The sequence below is a fragment of the Podarcis tiliguerta genome (genome assembly GCF_965153285.1).
Source record: "Podarcis tiliguerta genome assembly, chromosome: 9".
NCBI lineage: Eukaryota > Metazoa > Chordata > Lepidosauria > Squamata > Lacertidae > Podarcis > Podarcis tiliguerta.
In genome coordinates, this window is record NC_139542.1 from 54,389,819 (window position 1) to 54,416,513 (window position 26,695).

Below are 26,695 nucleotides of genomic sequence, written 5' to 3' on the forward strand. Positions count from 1 at the left end.
CAATAACATCTGTACACCAGATGTTATTGAACAAATGACAATGATTTGTATAGAAATAACAAATAAAATTATGTATGTATGTATAAGCTTAAAATTATCATAACAGAACATTTATTGGGATCTGTTCCACTAAAGGAGATTTGTTGGCATCCGTCTATCTTGGGAGACAGTGGAAGAGTGCACCTTTAGGAGTGAAGTCAAATCACTGGAAAGTTACAGCTCCTGCCGTGGCTGTAGAGACAGATACGGATGAGACATGTTTTGTTGCAGAAGGATCAGATGAAGGCGTCTTCTTGTGTTGCTACAGATGCACCATGGCATTTCTTCTCTCAGTGCTCCTCCCAGGGTTCATTCCTCCTTTGGTCACTGTTATGAATGCCTTTATGGCAGAAATTATTCTTGGGCGCCTTGAGCAAATGGGATTAGCCACCGAGAATTTGTGTGATCAAGGTTATGATAGTGGGAGTTGAAAGGCAAAGAAAATGGCATACAAGAGAGAGTCCTGGACATAAACTCATCACCTTTTTTGTCCTGTGCAATAAACACTCTTTAAACTTGGTAGACAACTTGGTTCAACAGACCTATCACTATTTCTATGCATTGACTTGGCATCGACAAATTCTAACTAGCCATGCATCAGTCTTAGACATAACTGTTAAGCCTTTGAGCAAAACAAGATGGGAGAACCAGATTGATGCTTTGAAACCACTGGCAGTATGTATGATGCTTTAATAGAAACCTTTGATGAAACAAGCCTAAAAGGTTTATCTGGAAATACTTCCCGAATTGAAGCTAAGGCTCTTGCTGATGCAATTTGTAAGTTCAAGTTTGTGGTATTCCTTGTTACATGGTACAACATCCTTTTTGAAGTCAATCTTATAAACAAGCTATTACAAAGTAAGGGACCTGATTTAAATTCAGCTACAAGCCAATTGCAAGTGACCAAGAATTGCCTTGTGAGCTATAGAGGTGATGAGGGTTTTCAACAAGTTTTGATAGAGTCTACAGAGATTGCAAAGGAGCTAGAAATGCTACCAAACTTTGAGACAGAGTAAGTTAGAAAAAGGAGAAAGAAGAAAAGTAGAAGAGTTTGGATTTGATATCCCACTTTGACTTTGGCAAGCCCACCTGCCATTGCACCCAATGTGTTTTGACTATTTGCAATTTTGGCTTTACACACTATCTCAGTAACATAAATCCCATGTAAATAAGAAGTCACCTGTATACCAATTGAACAGGCCCAAGCATCAATATTTGACCTGAAGGAACTGGTGACATCATTTTCAAAGGAAAAAGCATGTAAAGTGAGATATTGTACCTGAAAGTGAAACTTTCAGGAGACCTGAACTTCAACACTGCAATTCACAGGATTATTCGAAATGATTTGTGTGCTAAAACATTTCCTTTTGTGTTTGCGAAAGATAATCCAAGATTGTTGCATTACTTATTTAGCAGTTTCAAGTTTTGTGCTTTTCATTTTCTATAAAACATCCATTTTTGAAAACTGAAGTTAGCAATTTTTTCGGTGGGGAGGGTGCAAGTAGTTAGCCTTGCTTAGGGCTCAAAATAGCCTGGCACAGGCACTGGGTAAAGATTTACCCATTCAGATATCCAGGCAAATGGAAAAGCTTCACCAGCTAAATTTCTCTGTCTAAGGCTGCTTTGAAAGACACAGAAGCAAGGCCAGTGAAAAAGACAAAATAAAAAGGTACCACAACTACACAACATGCTTTGATATTAAAGATGTACAACATGCATCATACATGTTTCACTTCAGAAGCTGAACTGTAGGACCCTGAGCTCATTCAACCTAATTCCACAGAGTTACAGTAAGCTTTGGGTTGTTTACTTAAAGATTATTAAACTGTTCTTTTATATTCAACAGCGGACTTGTATCCTCAGACATTTTTCACGAGCCAAGTTGTCAGTGGAACGCAGAACCAAGCCTTTAAAATAAAATAAAAAACCGTGTTTCAATCCCCATAATCTCTGTTTTTACAGCTTTAATCCAAATAGAATTTTGGTCCGCTCTACTCTTTTGGGGACTGGCTGAGCTACAGATAAGCAAACTCCACTAGGGAACACTGAAGGAATTAAAAAGAGGCTACTTCTTTAGGTAAGCTACGCTTCCTTGTGGCCGCATAAATTACAATCGTTCAACTTGCTCATGGTATTTGCAGGACGTACATTAGCCACAACTTTTAACTTCACAAACAGGTTTTTTTAAAAAATAAAAAATCTCTGAAGCATAAAAATGGACTGTGATTTAACACTAACACTAGATTGACAATGTCACCCAGCACAGAATAATGATTTCACAAGCAGATCTAAAACCAAGAGCTTTAAAATAGACCAATATATTGAACTGGAAACAGCAACAAGCTTTAATTTCTCTATAGTAGACAATCCATAAGCAAAACTCGATTTAGACCTATAAATTCCTATTGGGGAAAGTTTGATTAGCATCAGCGTAAATTTTTATGATAATCAGGCAAAGCATGTTACACACAAGATTGTTCTAATGACAGCTGCAGATCAATCTGCGCATAATTAATTTATACTGTGGAGAATAAAAAGTCTACCAAACAGCGTAACTGCACGGCACAGAAAAGAGTCAGTCAAAATGTGCAATCATTACCTACATTTCTGAAACAGAAAATTAACTTTGCCCCAATTATCCGATGGCTTCTCACCACAGTGTAATTATGTGAGTAGAACGGTAATCCTATTAAACCAAATCAAGTCTATGCCTTGTTAGACCAAAAAGCACATCGATGCTGAGGGCTCATGCACACTTCCGTTGGTCCCATTTACTGATGAAATGTCAATCGGGTTTTCCGCGAATTAATGTTTTGTTCTGATTCAGCAGTAAACAGTGGGTTTTTCCAGAGAAAGCTGTGGGGCAGGAGAACAATCTCTTGGCCCCGTGCCTACAAATGATGGGACAAACAGATGTGTTGCTGAACTCCCATCTGGACCTCATTCCCAACCTAGGTTCAGAAGTCTTTGGTGGTGCAGAGGAACTTCATTTCTGAGGCCTTTTTCACAGGAAACATTGTGTGGTGTCGTAAAACTCTTCCTGGGATATACCACTGTGGGTAGTAGGTAGATCGCCAGACTGAATACTTCTCAATGAAAATAAGTTCCTCACACATGCACTACCTGTTGGGAAACTGTGTACGTGCAGCTACTCACACAGAGTCAATTAAAGTTTGGCAGACAGCCAGAAGGCCATCTGAAGGAGTAGGTCTGCCTGGTGATAACAGAGACATGGAGACCTCTCCCTGATTGGTCAAGCTTTCTCAAGGGAGTGATAATTAATGACCTACTAAGTAGAATGTGTTAGTTCAGAGTTCAGAGGTTCAGAGTTCTGTGTCATTGTAGGAGTTGTGAGTCTTATCAGAGAGAGCTAGCAAAAGATCTGTATTCTCTTCCTGTAAATAGTCCACTGTATATAATAAACACCTAACTACAAGTTCCTAGTTCCTGCTCCGTCTATCCTGTCTGCAGCCAAGTCTCCAATTGCTTCCGTGGATTCTGCATGTACTCTGCTAGGTCTGGCTAAGGTCCTGCAACTGGTCAGAAAGTTGTGAAACACCAAATAGGTTTTGCCAATACTACCTTCAAGGAGAAGGTTGTTTGTTTATTATTCATTTCCTAAAATAAGTTAGCCAAGATCTTTTAATGTTTAATTTCTAGAAACATAGTGGTATAGTTTAGGTACCTCATAGTGGCACAGTCCAGAAATTATTATTTTTTAATACATCATCAGTTTGGGCAAGCTAGACTTCATCACAAGGGTTGCCAGGTTGACTACACAACCTTAGGTCTTGCACAGAGAGGATTCATAGTCAATGCTAGAGATTTCCAATTCTGTCTTTCAAGTCTTGCAAAAGATGCAATTTAAGTTTTCCGAGGGCAAGCAAAGCCACATCTCCATGAGGGGAAAAGCTAGATGTGGAATTTCTGTGTGTTTACCACTAATAAAGGTGCAGAGTCTCCTTTAAAAGCAAGCAAGGAATCTGTCGGTTGTAATCCCATTAAGACAGACTTAGAAAATCACATGTGCGTTTATAGTGCTATAATTAATCTTCCCCCACTTTAAACAATGAGCATTAACTCTGTTCACAAACAGTGAAATTTCCTCTTTAAAAATCAGTGCAATTGGTCTAGCTCGTGCAAGGCGCAATACTGAAGCACCTCTCTTTCTCAGAGGTTCTTCTATAATTCCCTGATGAAGTCCTAGTTCAAGAGAATGTGTGACACCTGTTGCCCTCTAGATATTGCTGGTCAGCAGCTCCCATCATCCCTAGCGACTGGCCATTCTAGGTGGGACCAATGGGAGTTGGAGTCCAATGACATCTGGAAGATCATTGTTTAGCCATCCTTCTTCTAAAGATATTCTCCTTGGCCTCACTGTTTCCTTCACTGCCCCTTCCTAGCTATTATCTCCAGTGAAGGAGGTCAGGGAGAACAGTTTCACCAATTGCTTCTATAATATAAATATATTCTGTGTGCACATTTACACACAAACCCTTTATTCCTTTTTCTGAACAGCAGCAGTTATAGGGGCAAAGAAAAGGAGCGGAAGCTGTGAAGTTTCCACAAAGAAACTGATTTTTTAAAAAAAAAAAAATTGTCAGCCTCAGAGTTAATTAATACAACACAGAGTTGGGAACAGTGAAGAAAATCAGCATCAGAGAAGGATAACAGTGAAAATGGGGAGGCTTTTTCTCTCTCTCCTTTCACATACACTTTCATAGAAGAATGAAGTTATTTTTATATATGTAGATAAAGGTAAAAGTAAAGGTCCCCCTGACCGTTAGGTCCAGTCGTGGATGACTCTGGGGTTGCAGCGCTCATCTCGCTTTATAGGCCAAGGGAGCCTGCGTTTGTCCGCAGACAGTTTTTCTGGGTCATGTGGCCAGCACGACTAAGCCGCTTCTGGCAAACCAGAGCAGCGCACGGAAACACCGTTTACCTTCCCACCACAGGGGTACCTATTTATCTGCTTGCACTTTGACGTGCTTCCAAACTGCTAGGTGGGCAGGAGCAGGGACCGAGCAACAGGAACTCACCCTGTTGCAGGGATTCAAACTGCCGATTGGCAAGCCCTAGGCTCTGTGGTTTACACCACAGCGCCACCCGCATCCTTGTATATATGTATATAAAAAAAATCTAATCCCAAAAATGTGCAACTCTCTGGAAAAGGTCCTGACTAGATGGCTCAGAATGCACATCAGACCAAATGGTTTGCAAGTGGCACAAAATCTACACAAAGGTTGACATGAGCATACAAATCCATCTTCCTGCATGTTTGTTCGCATTAGTTTGAAAACCTGGCACAAACACATTTAAGCTTGCATTTCTGTCTTGTATGCATGCACACCAGCAGTGGGAGAGATGCTGAAAAGCACTGGCATTTCTGTTACGTTTTCACTTCTTTAGCTAAGAGTAGCTGCAGGAGAAGGATATGAATAGAAGGCATGGTGTGTGTGTAAGCCCCTGTTTCCCCACCCCCGCCCCATTAATTCCCTGATCAAAACTGGGACCTCCGCGTCTGCTTCTAGCAGCAGAAACATCAACAACTACAAATGCCAGAGATCACACATTTCCCCGAGGACATATGGATTGTGTTTGATTGCATATACTAGAAAGAAAGAAAGAAAAAGCTAAGCCTCCAACAGAGGTTCTAGAACTAGCAAAGAGAACAGTATGTTTTATTACTGATTTCCACATTTGTTTGCTGGAGGTCAAATTCTCAGCATACCCACAGAGATCAGATCCATAATACAGTGCTAAAGCAAAAGCAGTATCTGAGGAGTTTACATATTATACTTCCACAGCAGACCATGCCTCTGGCCACTTGCAGACTGCCTCCAAAGAAAAAACCATTAACAACCACAATAACTCTGCAAAGTTTTGAAAGGAAGTAAAGCAGAGAAATTCCAAAGGGGGGGGGGTGTAACCAAGCCAAGGAGAAGAGTGTCTGTCTGTCTGTCTGTCTGCCTATATTGAGAAATTGTAGAAAGGTGGGAATCAAAGGGTCAAAGCCACAGGCAAGTAGGAAAAAACAAATAAAATTGAGAAGTCAAAGAACTAAGGGCCGGAAGGGCACAAAATAAGAGGTCAAGGTCCCGGTGTAAAAGAAAAACCAGCTGAATTACCAAAAGCCATTTATAGCCAATTATGAAGGATATTTCTATTGGGCATCGAGACATGTCACAAAGTGCATGCAGAGTGGACCACACAGATAGAAAGAGATGCAAAGATATATTTGCAAGGTTTAATAATAACTTCTTAAACATACATCTTACATAGTGTCTGTAATCATCACCCATCTAGAGACATCACCTTGCCAACAAAGGTCAGTATAGTTAAAGCTATTGTTTTCCCAGTAGTGATGTATGGAAGTGAGAGCTGGACCATAAAGAAGGCTGATCGCTGAAGAATTGATGCTTTTGAATTATGGTGCTGGAGGAGACTCTTGAGAGTCCCATGGACTGCAAGAAGATCAAACCTCTCCATTCTGAAGGAAATCAGCCCTGAGTGCTCACTGGAAGGACAGATCCTGAAGCTGAGGCTCCAATACTTTGGCCACCTCATGAGAAGAGAAGACTCCCTGGAAAAGACCCTGATGCTGGGAAAGATGGAGGGCCCAAGGAGAAGGGGACGACAGAGGATGAGATGGTTGGATAGTGTTCTTGAAGCTACCAGCATGAGTTTGACCAGACTGTGGGAGGCAGTGGAAGACAGGAGTGCCTGGCATGCTCTGATCCATGGGGTCACGAAGAGTCGGACACGACTAAACGACTAAACAACAACACCCATCCACCAGGGTGGCAGAGTACGGTGCATACTGTATATGATATATCATTCACAGTTGCTGGCACAGCTAATTACAGTGACTTATCAGCACCTGCTACACCGCTGTAAAAACTAGGGCAGGATATGCACCCTGGCTTTTAAAATGGTACACATCCTGTGAAACAATAACCCTAACATTTAAACAAACTATTCCACAATTTCTCCACATGTGGAGTTATCCTGCCACAACAAATAAAGCCGGGTTCCTTTTTGCTGGCTAACTCAACTGGGAGGCCAGAAGAAAATTCATAAGAAGGGGGACTGAGGGCTTTTACTCCTTTCCTCCATTCTGTGTTGCACTACCCAAAGCTTAATGTTTTATTTGTTGAATGTCCCCTCCACATACCTATCCATTCTCCTTTTTGCAACAGCAACAAAAATCTCTCCACGGTTATAAATGATTGAGAAATCGAGCCTTTATTGTCATCGGCCCAGTCCTGGGCAACACATTGCCAATAGAGATTCAGCTGGCAACTTCAGTGACCACTGAAAAATTTCCCATTTTGCCAAGTCTATGCAGCCACTTAAGAGTATATCCTACCTGATCCATACTCATGTTTACGCTGTGTAAAGCACACAGTCTTCAACTGGGCTTACTCCCTGGTAGGGATAGGAAAGAAATACAGTTCAGCTTTAAAGGCAAACTTACTCAACTCACGCTTTCTGAAACAACATGAGACATAGCCAGCCTTTGAGATTCGCACTTCTCCAAAATGTATTTCTCCAGCAAATAATATTTATAAAATTGCACACCCCAGGGTAAAATGTGCATTAAACAAATTTCTTCGTGTTAATCACATAACGCAAATGCTTTATATATGAGGGGAAAGTGATTTGCAAAAACATGAATATTTGTCACAGCTGTGTAGAAAAATGTGTTTCTCAAGAGAAAATTGTGTGGAGATGCTGATGAATTTTCATGAGCAATTTTTTAAATGGAGAAATGTGAACAACTGAATTTAAAATTCAAAAAATATGCAACTGAAAGAACCATAATTGGCATTATTCCCTCAGACAAACCTGGCCAAGCTCTGAGAACTTCAGTGGAAGCCCTTCGCTCAGTCCCACCACCTTTAAAGGCTCAGGACGTGAGGGGGGCCCTCCTGGCTCCCTCCCTTCTGCCAGCAGGTGAAGACTTTCTTATTTAAACAGGTTTTTGGAGCTTAGTGTTCTTAAGGAAAGAGCTGGTGCTGTTATGTTTTTATTGTAATGATCTATATGGCTGAGCTCATCATGCGAAAGGCTGGGCTGGATGAATCCGAAGCCGGAATTAAGATTGCTGGAAGAAATATCAACAACCTCAGATATGCAGATGACACAACCTTGATGGCAGAAAGTGAGGAGAAATTAAAAAACCTTTTATTGAGGGTGAAAGAGGAGAGCGCAAAATATGGTCTGAAGCTCAACATCAAAAAAACGAAGATCATGGCCACTGGTCCCATCACCTCCTGGCAAATAGAAGGGGAGGAAATGGAGGCAGTGAGAGATTTTACTTTCTTGGGCTCCATGATCACTGCAGATGGTGACAGCAGCCACGAAATTAAGAGACGCCTGCTTCTTGGGAGGAAAGCAATGACAAACCTAGACAGCATTTTAAAAAGTAGAGACATCACCTTGCCAACAAAGTCCGTATAGTAAAAGCTATGGTTTTCCCAGTAGTGATGTATGGAAGTGAGAGCTGGACCATAAAGAAGGCTGATCGCCGAAGAATTGACGCTTTTTGGAGGAAACTCTTGAGAGTCCCATGGACTGCAAGAAGATCAAATGCATCCATTCTTAAGGAAATCAGCCCTGAGTGCTCACTGGAAGGACAGATTGTGAAGCTGAGGCTCCAATACTTTGGCCACCTCATGAGAAGAGAAGACTCACTGGAAAAGACCCTGATGTTGGGAAAGATGGAGGGCACAAGGAGAAGGGGACGACAGAGGACAAGATGGTTAGACAGTGTTCTCGAAGCTACAAACATGAATCTGACCAAACTGCGGGTGGCAGTGGAAGACAGGAGTGCCTGGCGTGCTCTGGTCCATGGGGTCACGAAGAGTCGGACACGACTGAACGACTAAACAACAAAACATATGGCTGAGGCAACCCAGTTAGATTGGCGGGGTACAAATAATAAAATTAGTAGTAGTACTAGTACTACTACAGTGGTACCTCAGGTTAAGAACTTAATTCGTTCTGGAGGTCTGTTCTTAACCTGAAACTGTTCTTAACCTGAGGCACCACTTTAGCTAATGGGACCTCCTGCTGCTGCTGTGCCGCTGGAGCACGAATTCTGTTCTCATCCTGAAACAATGTTCTTATGCCGAGGTACTATTTCTGGGTTAGCGGAGTCTGTAACCTGAAATGTATGTAACCTGAAGCGTATGTAACCCAAGGTACCACTGTAGTAGTATGCAATACTAAATGCTTTTAATGTTGCACACCATCCTGAAATCTTTTGATGAAGAGTGGTTAATAATAATAATAATAATAATAATAATTTATTTGTTTTTTAACTATTTAACTACACCCCTGTGTTTTAGCTGTCTATTTTATTTGGAAGCCACTTTGAGTCCCTGAGGAAAAGATGGGACATAGATAAATGTAATATAATAATAAATGTAATACACCTGCTTGTCTTAGATTGCAATATTTTTACATAAAAAAAACCACAGGCGATACAGATACAAGATTGTGCACACTTACATGGAAGTAACCCCAGTTGGGCTTTGTATGAAGTGATTTGTATGAGAAAACATGCATGGATCTGGAACGAACAGGCCTTTGCTACCTGTTGTACACCTAAGAAAATAAACAATTAACAAATAGGCTCTCAACAATCCTGTCTTGTTTCTGTTGAAGACGCCCTTTGGCCCAAGTAACACTCATCAATTTCTATGGCATCTGTCCTTTGTGGCATGTGTCCAGTGTGGTGTAGTGGTTAAGAGCGGTAGTCACGTAATCTGGGTAACCGGGTTCGCGTCTCCGCTCCTCCACATGCAGCTGCTGGGTGACCTTGGGCCAGTCACACTTCCTTGAAGTCTCTCAGCCCCACTCACCTCACAGAGTGTTTGTTGTGGGGGAGGAAGGGAAAGGAGAATGTTAGCCGCTTTGAGACTCCTTAAAGGGAGTGAAAGGCGGGATATCAAATCCAAACTCTTCTTCTTCTTCTTCTTCCTTTCTTCAGACTTTTCCCTCCTCCTCCTCTTCTCTGCTCCACTTTAAAGCCATTTTGTCCACTGTCAATTCTTCAGGGAAGCAAGCATAGAAATGAGACATGCTTGGGGATGACAGGAAGAAAAAGTGTTTAACCTTCCTTGCTTGCCTAGGATAACTGTCGTAGCATAGAATGCAACAGATGCTGACATTAATATTTAAGCGAATGTGAAACATACAAACTCTGCAATAAACATTACCAAGCCAAACACACACACACACATTTTGCTTTTATTACCAGAAAAGATGAATAGTTTTCCATTATGCTATTTAAGCTACATTAAGCAACTGCTGAGGACAGACTCCTTAGGACTTAAAAGATCTTTAATTCTCCATTTTTAATTCAGTGCTGCGATTCAGCTCCTGTCACTTTGGCAAATGGACTCGCGGCAACTACAGCTTGCTGTTAAAGGATGCCGGGCTTCTCCTCTCCCTTTTGCCATCACAACCAGTGAAGCTTCCAGAATAGCAAAGCCAGGCCTACCAAAGGCATCTACAGCCCCAAATCTAGGAGACCACACTCTCCAATTCAGAGTTCCTAAATTCAGTGAAAAAACCAGAGGTTCCAGCGAGGAGCCCGGGGAGAACCGAATTCCCTCTGAAAATTGAGGGGGCCCACCCCCTCAAAAAATGCATGGGGGGGGGGCAAAACTGCCTCAGCCTCTAGGAGTCAACACCAAAGACTAGAACCTGAAGGGAGATGCATGTCTTGTGCTTTTAAGAAATGGGTCCCTGAATTGTATATAAAAAATAAAAGAAGTACTGTTCTGTAAGACTCACTTTTTCCCTCCTAAAAAGTAAGGGGAAATGTGTGTGCGTCTTATGGAGTGAATGCAGGCTGTGCAGCTATCCCAGAAGCCAGAACAGCAAGAGGGATTGCTGCTTTCACTGCGCAGCGATCCCTCTTGCTGTTCTGGCTTCTGAGATTCAGAATAATTTTTTTCTTGTTTTCCTCCTCCAAAAATTAGGTGCGTCTTGTGGTCTGGTGCGTCTTATAGAGCGAAAAATACGGTAACTGTGTGTGGCATGGTAATGGACTTCTGAGTTGGGGCCTGTATATCATATTCAAAGGCAGCATTGCATGAGCAAGGAGTCCTTACATTCAGAATCAAGAATATGTGGAGGTATCATACTTCATAAAGGGATTTTGCACAAGGTAATGACATGAGATGAAGCAGCTGACCATCAGGTACAATGAAGGTAGGGAGGCGGATGGTGCTGTGGTCTAAACCACTGAGCCTCTTGGGCTTGCTGAAAAGAAGGTTGGTGGTTCGAATACCAATAATGGGGCGAGCTCCCATTGCTCTGTCCCAGCTTCTGCCAACCTAGCAGTTTGAAAGCACGCCGGTGCAAGTAGATCTCTGTGAAGAGATCCAAGATTTAGAACCTCAAAGCCAAAGTGAGAGCATTTGGGTCAAAATTAAGGGAGAGAAGAATAATAGTGACCTCATTGTGGGAGTTTACTATAGATCCCCAAGCCAAACGGAGGACATAGATGATGCCTTCCTGGAACAGATGGCCAAGCATGCAAAAGGAAGGGAGATAGTAGTAATGGGGGACTTCAATTACCCAGATATTTGTTGGAGGTCAAACTCAGCCAAGAGCATAAGGTCAAACAGATTCCTCACTGGCCTTGCAGACAACTTCATTGTCCAGAAAGTGGGAGAAGCAACAAGAGGAACAGCCATTTTAGATCTGGTCCTAACCAATGTCGATGACCTGGTTAATGGGGTAGAAGTGGAAGGATCATTAGGCGCAAGTGATCATGCTCTTCTGAAGTTTACTATACAACGGAAAGGAGCAGCCAAGCATACTACGACTCAATTTCTTGACTTTAAGAAAGCCGACTTCATAAAACTTAGGGAAGTGCTGGGTGAGATCCCATGGACAGTAATACTAAAAGGAAAGGGAGTTCATGATGGCTGGGAGTTTGTTAAGAGGGAGATAGTAAAAGCACAACTTCAGGCAATACCAATGAGACGGAAACATGGAAGGTGCCTAAAGAAGCCAGGGTGGCTATCTAAAGAACTTTTAACTGAGTTAAGATTAAAAAAGGATGTGTACAAAAAATGGAAAAGGGGGGAAACCACCAAAGAGGAATTCAAACAAATAGCCAGCACGTGTAGACACAAAGTCAGAAAAGCTAAAGCACAGAATGAACTCAGGCTTGCTAGAGAGGTTAAAAGCAACAAAAAAGGCTTCTATGGGTATGTTCGTAGCAAAAGGAAGAACAAAGAAACAGTGGGGTCACTCAGAGGAGAAGATGGTGAAATGCAAACAGGGGACACAGAAAGGGCTGAACTCCTCAATGCCTTCTTTGCCTCAGTCTTCTCCGATAAAGAAAACAATGCCCGACCTGAAGAATTTGGAGGAAATGATTCAGCAGAGGAAACACAGCCCAGAATAACTAAGGAGATAGTACAAGAATACTTGGCTAGTTTAGATGTATTCAAGTCTCCAGGGCCAGATGAACTGCATCCAAGAGTATTAAAAGAACTGGCAGATGTGATCTCAGAACCACTGGCAGTCATCTTTGAGAATTCCTGGAGAACAGGCGAAGTCCCGGCAGACTGGAGGAGGGCAAATGTTGTCCCTATTTTCAAAAAGGGGAAAAGAGAGGACCCAAATAATTACCGCCCAGTCAGTCTAACATCAATACCAGGGAAGATTCTGGAGCAGATCATTAAGCAAACAATCTGTGAGCACCTAGAAAGGAATGCTGTGATCACCAATAGTCAGCATGGATTTCTGAAAAATAAGTCATGTCAGACTAACCTGATCTCATTTTTTGACAGAATTACAAGCCTGGTAGATGAAGGGAACGCAGTGGATGTAGTCTACCTTGATTTCAGCAAGGCATTTGACAAGGTGCCCCATGATATTCTTGTAAAGAAGCTGGTAAAATGCGGTCTTGACTATGCTACCACTCAGTGGATTTGTAACTGGCTGACTGACCGGACCCAAAGGGTGCTCATCAATGGTTCCTCTTCATCCTGGAGAAGAGTGACTAGTGGGGTGCCACAGGGTTCTGTCTTGGGCCCGGTCTTATTCAACATCTTTATCAACGACTTGGATGATGGACTCAAGGGCATCCTGATCAAATTTGCAGATGACACCAAACTGGGAGGGGTGGCTAACACCCCAGAAGACAGGATCACACTTCAAAACGACCTTGACAGATTAGAGAACTGGGCCAAAACAAACAAGATGAATTTTAACAGGGAGAAATGTAAAGTATTGCACTTGGGCAAAAAAAATGAGAGGCACAAATACAAGATGGGTGACACCTGGCTTGAGAGCAGTACATGTGAAAAGGATCTAGGAGTCTTGGTTGACCACAAACTTAACATGAGCCAACAGTGTGACGCGGCAGCTAAAAAAGCCAATGCAATTCTGGGCTGCATCAATAGGAGTATAGCATCTAGATCAAGGGAAGTTATAGTGCCACTGTATTCTGCTCTGGTCAGACCTCACCTGGAGTACTGTGTCCAGTTCTGGGCACCACAGTTCAAGAAGGACACTGACAAACTAGAACGTGTACAGAGGAGGGCAACCAAAATGGTCAAAGGCCTGGAAACAATGCCTTATGAGGATCGGCTAAGGGAGCTGGGCATGTTTAGCCTGGAGAAGAGGAGGTTAAGGGGTGATATGATAGCCATGTTCAAATATATAAAAGGATGTCACATAGAGGAGGGAGAAAGGTTGTTTTCTGCTGCTCCAGAGAAGCGGACACGGAGCAATGGATACAAACTACAAGAAAGAAGATTCCACCTAAACATTAGGAAGAACTTCCTGACAGTAAGAGCTGTTCGACAGTGGAATTTGCTGCCAAGGAGTGTGGTGGAGTCTCCTTCTTTGGAGGTCTTTAAGCAGAGGCTTGACAACCATATGTCAGGAGTGCTCTGATGGTGTTTCCTGCTTGGCAGGGGGTTGGACTCGATGGCCCTTGTGGTCTCTTCCAACTCTATGATTCTATGATTCTATGATTCTAAATAGGTATGGAAGGGAAACGGCGTTTCTGTGCGCTCTGGTTTCCGTCACGGTGTTCTGTTACACCAAAATTCATGTTGGCCACATGACCCGAAAAGGTGTCTGTGGACAAACGCTGGCTCCCTTGGCCTGAAAGCGAGATGAGCGCCACAACCTATTAGTCGCCTTTGACTGGACTTAACTGTCCAGGGATCCTTTACCTTTTTACCTTTTACAGTGAAGGCAACTACTGTACAGGGATGACATTCTGAAATGCAAGCTTGGTGTTGTGTTTTTTACAATCACGTGTCAATTCAGCATTAACTAAACTTGATAAGATGGAATCTTGCTTGTTTGTCAGGGTGTGAAATTACCAGATATCCTTATATCTCATTCCCAACTCGGGAAAATATTTTGTTATTTCCTCTAAGAATCTTCTGTCCCCTGTCCTGTTCCCTCAAAAAAATTATTTCTTTATTGAAATTCAGAGGAAAGATGAGTAAGAGGCATCTTAAGGCTGGAAAAGAACTCTCTATCCTGCTGAAGGAAGAAAAAAGGAGATTGACTAGGCATTTGCGTCTATAAAATTATGCATTGCATAGAGAAAGTGATAAGCGAAATGCTTTTCTCCTCTCATAACACTGGAATTCGTGGTCATCCCATGAAGCTGAATTGCTGGAATGTTCAGGGCAGACTAAAGAAAGAAGGCAGTGGAAGACAGGAGTGCCTGGTGTGCTCTGGTCCATGGGGTCACGAAGAGTGGGACACAACTAAACGACAACAAAAGAAAGGACTTCTTCACACAACATATACTGTATTTTTCCATGTATAAGACTAGGTTTTTTCCCTAAAAAATAATGTCAAAAATTAGGGGGGATCTTATACACAGATACATCTCCCCCCATTTTCTTAAATCTGAGTCTCCCAAAATAGGGGTCATCTTATACATGGGGGTGTCTTATGGGTGGAAAAATACGGTATTTGAACAATGGAACTTGCTTGCATAGGAGGCAGGAATGGCCACTGACTTCTATGGCTTTAAAAGTTGACTGGACAAATTCATGGAAGGTAAGGCTAGCAATGGCTTCTAAATGTACAGTGGTATCTCGGGTTACATATGCTTCAGGTTACAGACGCTTCAGGTTACAGACTCCGCTAACCCAGAAATATTACCTCGGGTTAAGAACTTTGCTTCAGGATGAGAACAGAAATCGTGCTCTGGTGGTGTGGCAGCAGCAGGAGGCCCCATTAGCTAAAGTGGTGCTTCAGGTTAAGAACAGTTTCAGGTTAAGAATGGACCTCCGGAACAAATTAAGTACTTAACCCGAGGTACCACTGTAATAGCTATGTTCTACCTCCACTGCCAGAGGTGCTACGCCTATGAATGCCAATTGCTGGGAATTGCAGGGCAAAGTGCTGTTGCACTCGGGTCCTGATTGCTTCTTATGGGCATTTGGTCGGCCACTGTGAAATTGGTGTGCTGGACTAGATGGGCCTGATCCAGCCTGATCCAGCAGGATCATCTCCTGTTCTTATGTTTTGAGCAATTTTCCGTTATAAAAAGGCACAAGGTGCTATGAATGTTCATTCAAGAGATAAAACAAATGCACGCTTGGGAATATTACAATGGCCATCCATTTTATCACCTACGTAATGCAATTTTATGTGTGTTGTAAAACAAAACATTTTGCGCAATTTTATATTATTGCGGCGCAGTAAATTTTAACTGAAATTATGGCATGCATCTAATGAGGCTTAAACACAGTGAGCCATGATTATGGGAGCGGCAATTCGAGGAAGTCCCATTCATGCAGTTGGTCATTGAAAGTGAGATTATTTGATTGGCATAATTGGGGCTATGCTGGTTTTTGCCAACATCTAAACAAATCCAATCAAACAATCTTCAAAATGGATCAAACTATTACTAATATATGTTATTAAAAGAAAGACCGTCAGTGGTCCAAGACCATCCCACAGACTAAACAGAAAGCACCTCAGCTGAAATTAATTTGAAATATTGGGGGGGGGGGGGTCCTGAAGTTGTCCCTGACTCACTGAGCTCCACTATGAACCCACCAAGAACTTCCGGCATTTTCCAGCCCCACCATTGGGCCTGCTCTTGGCTCTGTCTCCAGAGTGAACAGGGCCTACTGAAATACCAAAAATGTTTTGGTTCAAGAGTTGGCAACCCAATCTGCATTCATAGTCAGACAAGCCGGTTTAATCATAACAACGCATCACAATTAATTTAGCAAAGATTTAGCAGTCAGGGAAACCGGAGTAAATTCTGAGAGCAGAAGGGGAAAAGATGAAAAGGAGCTCTAATGATACAAATAGGACTCTTCAAACCTGAGTGGATCTATGGTGTTAAAGATGCCATATGGTTCTCTGAACTTAGGCCATCTAAAAATAAAAATAAACTAAAAAAATAGATTTTGGAATAATTTGATAGCCCATGTTTCTATACAGCTGGGAGGATAATTTATGATTTATTTATAGGCCTTGCTACATCATTCATTACCAGGTTGCCTGGATGTCTCAATTCTGAATATTTTTAAAACAGAATTTGAAAGGAGAGGGACATCAGTGAATGAATAATTAGTCTTTCTGCAGGAAGATATTAAAAGAAATAAAGCACCCTGGTGATTACAGAAACAGTAATCAGCAGAACTCCAAACAATTGACAAGTGTGAATTGCCTGCACTTGTTATGCAATGGCTCATAAATATGTACCCAAACAGCTAGCAGAACCCTGTTTAAATGCTGTTGTTCCGCATTAGAAGAACTCTAAAGCTGATAACATGTAAAAGCGAAAACAAATACAGAGCAAAGTGTTGACTATTGCTCAGAAATCAGATGGAATATAAAAGAGGGAACTTGCAGAATGGGTAACAGTTGCCAAACACACAACGGAAAGATGAATCGGGCTGAGGGTAATTGAAACAAATCACAAAATAATACCATTTATCAAAGATCTTTCTTGGAAAAGGGAGAGGAAAACACCAGCTACAAATGCGAAAAATTGATTGTGATACACTGACAAAAGGATCAATAACCAGAGGAGAAAACACTGCTATTGCTGAGAGAGGGACTTGCAGTCCTAGGCACGTGAACCTCAGAAAAAGTCCCACAGAACATGGTTCCAACTAAGTACACACAGAATTGGATTGCGAGGCTACAATCCTATGAACACCTTACTTATTGAACTCAGTTGGACTTAACTTCTGAGGAAGTATGGATGGTGCTGGGTCACACTGAAGCAGGTGCAGAAGAGTTGCTCGGGTGCCAGCTATGAGCATGAAACACCCAAGTTCAAATCTCTGCTTAGCCACGAAGCTTGTCACAAGGCTGTAAGGCTTCTTGGAGGAAAGGTGAGATGTAAATAAAATAGTATTATTATTATTAAAAACCTATCACTGATATCCTTGTAGTGGTTAGACTGCTGCACCAGGACCTGGGAGACCAAAGCTCAAATGAAGCTCACTTGGGTGACCTTGGGCCATCCACTATCTCTTAGCTTAACCTACCTCACAGGTTAAGCTGTGGGGATAAAGAGGAGGAGAGCTGGCTATGCTACTTGAACTCCTTTGGAGAAAAGCTGGGATATCGATGGACAGTCATACCTCTTGTTACATTTGGTTCAGGTTACGTTCTTTCAGCATATGTCCCGCGGTGACTCAGAAGTAATGGAATGGGTTACTTCCGGGTTTCACCACTCGCGCATGCGCAGATGCTCAAAATGACATCACGTGCATGCGCAGAAGTGGTAAATCGAGCCCCATGCACGCGCAGACGTGGGTTGCATTCTGCTCATGTTGCGAACGGGGCTCTGGAATGGATCCCGTTCGCAACCAGAGGTACCACTGTATTTAATAATAGGCAGAGGTGCCAACTTGAATAAAATATTGGGGGGGGGGGTCCAAGTTAGCACTGCCTTGCAGAATCAGTCAAAAGACTTGGAGCACATACACCATTTGAATGGCAAGGCCCATCAACTTTGGGGGGGGGGCAGACTGGCCCCTTAAAGTATTTTATTGGGGGGGGTGGCTCCTATGATAATAAGTTTGTGTGACTTGCCACTAGTGGTCTACAGCCTAGGCTAAATAGAAGCCTAGAGTTCCTCACAAAAGACCAGGAGTGTGGAAACACAGGGACTCAAAGTCCCTAGGACACCCCCCCCCCAAAAAAAAAAACCCCATTCCTAGTGCCAACATAATTTTCTGCTGACCTGAAGGAGTGTGGGCAGCAACAGCTTTTGCATATACTCTGGGAACATAACACGTTGGATATGGACATATGCTATGTCATAGTCTGTGTGGGGCTGGGCTTGGCAGAGCTATTCTAGAGAATTCAGGATGGCATCTCTCAGTAGCTGCACAGTTCTGGCATTTGGGAAAGGTATAGTGGGTGACCACCCACAATCCAGAGGCTAGGATGTAAATAGTCACCAGACAGTTCTAGATTTAGAAACAGGAAACGCTGACATCCCAGTGTTGCACATGTCTTGTTCAGTGAAGGGGCTTTAGCTCAGTGGTAGAGCATTAATGGATGGTCTCAGATTCAATCTCCAGCATCTCCAGGTGAGTCAACATACTGAGCTATGTGAACCAATGCCCTGCCTCAGTATAAAGCAACTTCATGTGTTTATATTGAATTCATAAATTGTGGCCATAGTGTATTCATACTCTTGTGCAGGCATAGGCAAACTCGGCCCTCCAGATGTTTTGGGACTACAACTCCCATCACCCCTAGCTAATAGGACCAGTGGTCAGGCATGATGGGAGTTGTAGTCCCAAAACATCTGGAGGGCCGAGTTTGCCTACGCCTGCTCTTGTGTATCATCTCAATCGGCTGCATAAGATATAACAGCATTGGAAAACATGTTGGCCTATGCATCATTTGTGGGTGTGTAACTCTCCACAGTCAACAGCTAAAAGATCCTGTTGTTTCTTTTCCTAATAGAAAACATCAAGAACAGGTGTCACATGAAAAGATGAGGAAGAGAGCTTGCAAGGTGGCTGCCGAAGTGACTAATTGGTTTCAATTGTCCTCTATCACCACCGTTCTGTCGAGGGAATGTCAGCTTTAATTGATTGGTTGGTTAGCCCAACCAATCATGAATCTCCCTCAAAGCCTTTCCGTTGCATGGTTGGCAATGTTATTTCAATAATGCTTCATTCTTCTGCCATGGCTGATGTAAAAACAGCCCCATAGCAACACATACACAATCGAGAAAAAGCAAGACTGGGAAAAGGAAGGATTGATTTGAAAATGAGAGATGAAGGGAAAGCCAAAATATTCCGTTCAAGTGAGATTTCTCCTTGCTTTTATTATTCTAGTGACATGATGTGGTTGGACCACAGCTCCCATCATCCCTGAACTTTTGCCATGCTGGCTGGATCTAATGGGCTTTGGAGTCCAGCTGAATCCCCATCCTTGTTCTGGCTCTATGAGGACATTAGCCCTCTGCACGGTGGGATAATATGAAGAGGGGGAAATATGATGTCTTATGCCAGGTCTTCCCAATGTCCCTGGTCCCACCCAATCTGTCAATTTGACCTCCATACATTCAATGATTGGGAGTCATGTACATGGAGGGAACTTGTCAACTTCTGTTCTAGGTAACTGCAAAGCGCAAGGACTTCCATGGTATGTAGGACTTGGCACCATCGTCTCAAGATACAAGGCCTCTGAATTATTACTGCAAGCCTTGATTCCTCTCACCAGAACCACACAGTGCTTCAAGCACTACATATACTACACAGTGGTACCTCGGGTTATATACGCTTCAGGTTACATACGCTTCAGGTTACAGACTCCGCTAACCAAGAAATATTACCTCGGGTTAAGAACTTTGCTTCAGGATGGGAACAGAAATCGTGCAGGAGCAGCAAGAGGTCCCATTAGCTGAAGTGGTGCTTCAGGTTAAGAACAGACCTCCAGAGCGAATTAAGTTCTTAACCAGAGGTACCATTGTACTCATAATGCCACCTGGGATTTTGAGGAGAAACAAGGGCAGGTGAAGGGCAAATCACCTTCCTGCTGTTTGTGCTTCTCCATCTTCCCTGAAATGCATTCATCACTGTGGAGATCTTGGATGGCTTAAAAAGTGGATTAGACAAATTCATGGAGGACAGGACTACCAATGGCTGCTACTCACAATGTACACATTCTACAGTACTCATGTCCAGCTTACAGGCTTCCCACAGGCATGTGGTTGGCCACAGAGAGAACAGGATGCTGGACTAGATAGGCCCTTGGCCTGGTCCAGTAGGCTTGCCTTATTTTCTTATGCTCTTATGAGACATCACATGCAAACATTCCTCACACCTCCTGTTCATTGCCTGTCCTCCTCCCTCCCTCTCCCTCTTTTTGGTCCCATCTGGAATCACTCCAAGCAGCCATATTGTTTCTAAGTACCTCTGAACTTCTGCACCTTGAGCAAGATTTCCCCTGTGAACACCACTGCCCTTCTTCCTTTTTTCCGCCTTCTGAGGTTCTGCATAGCTTAAAAGAAGAGCTTCATCCACAAGTGTTAACAGGCCATTAACCTTCATAACCACGGAAATTTGTTGAAATATAAATCAGACTAGGGCCATTACCTGTATATTTAGCTCTCTTTTTTATGAAGAATGCTTCATGCTACAATTAGGTAATTCCCTTCTTTGATAGCTTTGCAAAACCCCATAAAGGGCTTGCTCCTCATAATGCTAATTAAACAAGGAGAGGTATAGCCCAGCTTGATTTTTTCCCTTGACAGCGCCTCAAGGATTCTCTTCTTCAAATTACAGTGACCTATTTCTACACAACTGCTATGAGGCAGATGCTTTTCACGAGGTGAGGGTCTTATAAATATTTTCTAGACTTTCAAAAAAGAAGTACAGATTTCAGTTACAATAAAAGTCGAAATGCGTCTTAGGTCACACGCACACCATATATTTAAAGCACCATGATGCCAGCAGAGACAGTTTTAGGGCAGCACAACCAGTTTGGCTGCACTTGGGACCAGCACTATGGGGGGACAGCAACAATGATGTAGGATGGAGCACAAGAGGTGGGTGTTAGCGTTGCACACAGTGCCACTGAAAATTGGGAGCCCAAAGTGCTCCACAGATGCCCATTTCAACAGGTGTGGCTTCCCTCAAAGAATCCTGGGAGGAGTCTCCTATTCCCCTCCCAGAGTTCTCCCCTCTCAGCACTCTTTTAAAAAAGTATAAAAATAAAAATATTGTGTTGATTTTTTTCAAAATAACCTGAAACAGCAATCCCCTCTCCCAACCAATATTAGTCTCTTCTCACTCCAAATGTAGGTTCCTGATAGGAAACGATTGTTCCAAAGTGTCAGGGGCATGTCCAGTGGGTGCCATTGTGAGTGGTGTTGTTGTTGTTTAGTTGTTTAGTCGTGTCCGACTCTTTGTGACCCCATGGACCAGAGCACGCCAGGCACTCCTGTCTTCCACTGCCTCCCGCAGTTTGGTCAAACTCATGTTGGTAGCTTCAAGAACACTGTCCAACCATCTCATCCTCTGTTGTCCCCTTCTCCTTGTGCCCTCCATCTTTCCCAACATCAGGGTCTTTTCCAGGGAGTCTTCTCTTCTCATGAGGTAGCCAAAGTATTGGAGCCTCAGCTTCATGATCTGTCCTTCCAGTGAGCACTCAGGGCTGATTTCCTTCAGAATGGATAGGTTTGATCTTCTTACAGTCCATGGGACTCTCAAGAGTCTCCTCCAGCACCATAATCCAAAAGCATCAATTCTTCGGCGATCAGCCTTCTTTATGGTCCAGCTCTCACTTCCATACATCACTACTGGGAAAACTATAGCTTTAACTATACGGACCTTTGTTGGCAAGGTGATGTCTCTGCTTTTTAAGATGCTGTCTAGGTTTGCCATCACTAGCTTAAGCAAAATTGTATACGTCATGTGAATGAGAAGAAATGCACATGATGAATGAATATTTATCAGGGTTTTTGTTTTTTTAAAAAAATGCTAACTACTGCAAACGTGAGGCATAATGAACGGAAGACTGGAAAAATGAAAAACTGCGAGGAACTGAAACTGACAAATACATCCATCCCTAGGCATGAGAGGATGCAATCCAAAAAGCATTGGGGCTGCGCTACCCCCTCCCAATTGGGGCCGTCATATGTTTGTTTTACAGTTTTTGCCTTCTGTTTGCACATACCTTCAGTCCTAGGTACAGCACTGACATTTGTCTTTCTTCCTCTTCAGGAGACATAGGGAAACTTTTTAACGTTCTAACAAACTACCTTGCTGCTTATTAATCATTAGCAAAGGAAGTTTATAATTAGGTAGTCTGTTGCCATTTTTCTGATGAATGGCACCAATCTCTAAAAGCGACACATGGGAAGGGCACCGCAAATGCCCTGGTGCAAATGCATTGAAGGAGAAGCTTTCCAAACCGACATTCCTGAAGCGTCCTTGCTGCTGCTTTCACATATTACAGCATGCATGCGCAGTGTGTGTCGAGGGAAATGTGCAATCTTTTCCCCTGGGCGATTTTGCCATTCATGTTGGCAGCAAGTGGAATGCAAAACCAATTTCCAATATTCTACCAAGAGGAAAAGTTCTTTGAACACATCTGAATTAACACCTATTGCTAAAGCTCGTGAATGGGCCACAGAGGTCTTTATTTTAAAAGCAGTTTCCCTGCTTCTTCATTCATTGTTTACAGAGAGCTAAACGCCATAAAACCTTGAATCTAGTGAATTGTGAACAATCCTTTATTTCTTCCCAGGAAACTGACAATAATAATGAAGGGTTATTTTTAATAAAAAACCAAGACAACCCACGGTGACATGCACTTCATTACAATAAATGATAATAATGCCTATGTCTCCTCTTAAAAGATTCCATTACATTCCTCTTTGGCTCTCTTGTTACAATGACTCTAGCGATTATGCTATTGGAACAGCTTTTCTTTGATCTCTATAAATATGATAATGTAATTATGCATCCCTCTCTGGATTCCTTTTTCAGGGCACCAAGGCATTCTTTGGGCTTTCTATGTGGGGGGTTTTCAGCTACAAGTACTGAAGGAAAACATGCTCAGGCCAAGCATTTGGCTGAACTGGGACCAAATAAGTAGCCCACTCCGATGTGTGCCTACTCAGAAGTAAGTCACCCTGAATTCAATGACACTTGCTCCCAGTTAAAAGTGTGCAGAACTGAAGCCTCAACCATACATCTCAATGCAGCGCCAGGGACTTAAATAAGTAGAAAAACTGATAAACTACTTTTTGTGCTATAGAAGCCTTTACCTTCCAGATGTTTTGGACTACAAGTCCCAGCAGCCTCAGCAAGCATGGCTGTGTTTGCTGGTGTTAAGTGGACTTGTAATCCAAACGCCTGAGGGGCTTGGCTAGCAAAGACTATACTAGAGTATTCCCATATAAAGCTATCTTTTCTATGGAATCTATTGAGGAAGCCTGGCTGTGCTTGCCATTTAAACACAGCATGACTTACTAGGACACAGGGCAGGGCCTTCATGGTTGCAGCTCCTATTTTGGTCAGGGACAAACCTCCTAGCAAAGCCTGTCTTGCAATTATGATTTCCCCACATTCATTCACTTTTTATTGGGCAGGTGAAATTTTGTTGTCAGTATTTTGCTGCGATCGTGCATTCTTGTAAAACCATTCAAACCCACTGTCTTTATTGCAAGTTGGAAAAGTGGCCAAATGTTAAGTAGCCAAAAGCAAAATAGCTTTTAAAAAAAATCTTATTGAACATATGCATGCAGCTGTGTATTGCCCTGAACTAATGCCAGAAAGGCACCTTAAGAAACAGACACAGGATGCAGATGAAAGGGGTAAGAATGATAATTAGTTATTATTGTTACTATTTCAGATTTCAAATCATTATGGAACCACAGAGACAAGTAAACAATACCAAAAAGTCAGTAATATGTCCAACTTAAGGCAGGAAATACAAAACCTAAAGATATTAAGTCATTACACCCAATCTAAAATCATGGCAACCATATAGATGGTAACGGGAGAGATACCGGTAAATCTGAAACTAAATCATAGGAAATAAAATCCCACCATACTGTATATAAATGATCAGGATCTCCCTGTGCCTTAGAGCCCCCTAGTTATTATGATTCATGAATTATGACACAGAGTCCATGTTCATAACATTAGTATGCGGTATGAGCTTCTAAGCCCCCTTTTACACACAAGCTGATAGGGAGCTGATAGGCAGTTTGTGCAACACAATTGCTGCGTCTGTTTCATCTCATGGCAATCATGAATGCAACAGAGATGCTGCAGCAGGGCTTTGAAATGCTGCCCATATCAGTGCTTTAATAAATCCACAATTGTACAAATGCCTAGAGAGTAATTTGCCGGAGTAATCCGATTTCAGCGCATTTCCTATAGGGCTCTCTACATGTTAACTGATTTTACCTTCCCCATTATCAATCGCATCAGTGTTAGACTGATGGGAAAAGTAGCCCTTGATTAAAGAGAGAAAAGGTTGAATGACTACTTTGATTAGCACTCACTGTGCAGCAAAATAAATATTTTCCCATCGTATCAGCATAGCAGAGACCAAGGTGGAAGATTAAGAAATGGGACAGCTGGAGGTATAATGTAGATAGCACAGGAGTGGGGAGGGGGCATTCAAATTCCAAATATCCCCTCATATTCTTATTGCATTGCTCAATCATTGGGTAATTATATGCAACAACAGCTTTCACCTTTCACTCACTTTATTATATTAGGGTGTATCCAGACTGGATTACAATGGGTTTACTCTAAAAAGGTAAAGGTAAAGGACCCTTGATGGGACGCGGGTGTATCCAGACTGGATTACAATGGGTTTACTCTAAAAAGGTAGAGGTAAAGGACCCCTGATGGGACGCGGGTGGCGCTGTGGGTAAAAGCCTCAGCGCCTAGGGCTTGCCGATCGAAAGGTCGGCGGTTCGAATCCCCGCGGCGGGGTGCGCTCCCGTTGCTCGGTCCCAGCGCCTGCCAACCTAGCAGTTCGAAAGCACCCCTGGGGGCAAGTAGATAAATAGGGACCGCTTACTAGTGGGAAGGTAAACGGTGCTCCATGTGTGGCTCTGGCTCACCAGAACATTGATGTCACACTGGCCACGTGACCCGGAAGTGTCTCCGGACAGCGCTAGCCTCCGGCCTCTTGAGTGAGATGGGTGCACAACCCTAGAGTCTGTCAAGACTGGCCCGTACGGGCAGGGGTACCTTTACCTTTACCTTAAAGGACCCCTGACAGTTAAGTCCAGTCGCAGACGACTCTGGAGTTGTGGCGCTCAGCTCGCTTTACTGGCTGAGGGAGCCGACATTTGTCTGCAGACAGTTTTTCCAGGTCACGTGGCCAGCATAAGCTGCTTCTGGCGCAACGGAACACCGAGACCAGAGCAGCGCATGGAAACGCTGTTTACCTTCCCACGGCAGCGGTACCTATTTATCTACTTGCACTTTGGGGCAAGCTTTCAAACTGTTAGGTTGGCTGGAGCTGGGACCAAGCAACAGGAGCTCACCCGTCATGGGGATTCGAACCACCAGCCTTCTGATCAGCAAGCCCAAGAGGCTCAGTGGTTGAGACCACAGCACCAACCGCGTCCGGGTTTACTCTAGGTATGGCTAAATGAGCAATCCTAAATATGAAAAGGCAGTATAATTTAGATGACTTAAATCAAGCTTGTGTAGAATACACCAGATCCAAACCAGTTCAACTTAGACCACCCTTGAGAAGCAGCGATGGTAGAAGAAGAAGAAGAGTTTGGATTTGATATCCCGCCTTTCACTCCCTTTAAGGAGTCTCAAAGCGGCTAACATTCTCCTTTCCCTTCCTCCCCCACAACAAACACTCTGTGAGGTGAGTGGGGCTGAGAGACTGTGACTGGCCCAAGGTCACCCAGCAGCTGCATGTGGAGGAGCGGAGACGCGAACCCGGTTACCCAGATTACGTGACTACCGCTCTTAACCACTACACCACACTGGCTCTCTGACTGTACCATGCCGCTCCAACTGTACCATGCCGCCAAAAGACGATAAGAAGGGGAACACGGGCAAGTCGGCGAAGGACAAGGACACCATCAACACGTCCAGTGGAAAAGCCAAGAAGAAGAAGTGGCCCCAAAGGGAAAGTAAGAGACAAGTTGAATAACCTTGTTCTGTTTGACAAAGCTACTTATGACAAGCAGTGCAAGGAGGTGCCAAACTACAAACTCATCACACCTGCTGTGGTCTCTGAAAGACTGAAGATTTGAGGCTCCTTGGCTAGAATCGCACTCCAGGAGCTTCTCAGCAAAGGCCTAATCAAACTGGTATCCAAGCACAGAGCCCAGGTCATCTACACCCGAAACACCAAGGGGAGTGATGCACCAGCTGCTGGGGAGGACGTGTAAAAGGTTCTTGGGAGGTTTTTAGACTCTGTAAATCACAAAAATAACATAATTTGAACTCCTGGGGGAGGAAAAAAAACTTAGACCACCCTTTTCACCAGCATAAGTTGCCAAGTCATGTGACTGATCTGAACAGAGTTAGGATCCAGCATAAGTCCTCTCCCTGGTCCTGCTCTCAACACTTCCCTGCCACCTCCCCAGATTGCCAGTTTTTCAGAGCTTATGCCAGTATAAGATCTGCCAGTCTCAGGTCAGCTTTATGACCTGGCT

The 26,695-nt window shown here is 43.2% G+C and overlaps 1 protein-coding gene and 1 pseudogene across 3 annotated transcripts in view; one reads left to right on the top strand and one right to left on the bottom strand.

Moving 5' to 3' along the window:
- Positions 1–26,695, bottom strand: part of SGCZ (sarcoglycan zeta) — a 561,235-nt gene that overhangs the window by 425,281 nt on the left and 109,259 nt on the right. The gene's annotated exons all lie outside the window — the stretch shown is intronic.
- On the top strand, positions 26,056–26,485 carry LOC310685144 (small ribosomal subunit protein eS25-like; annotated as a pseudogene). Its single transcript has one exon. The product of its transcript is annotated as a small ribosomal subunit protein eS25-like (transcript).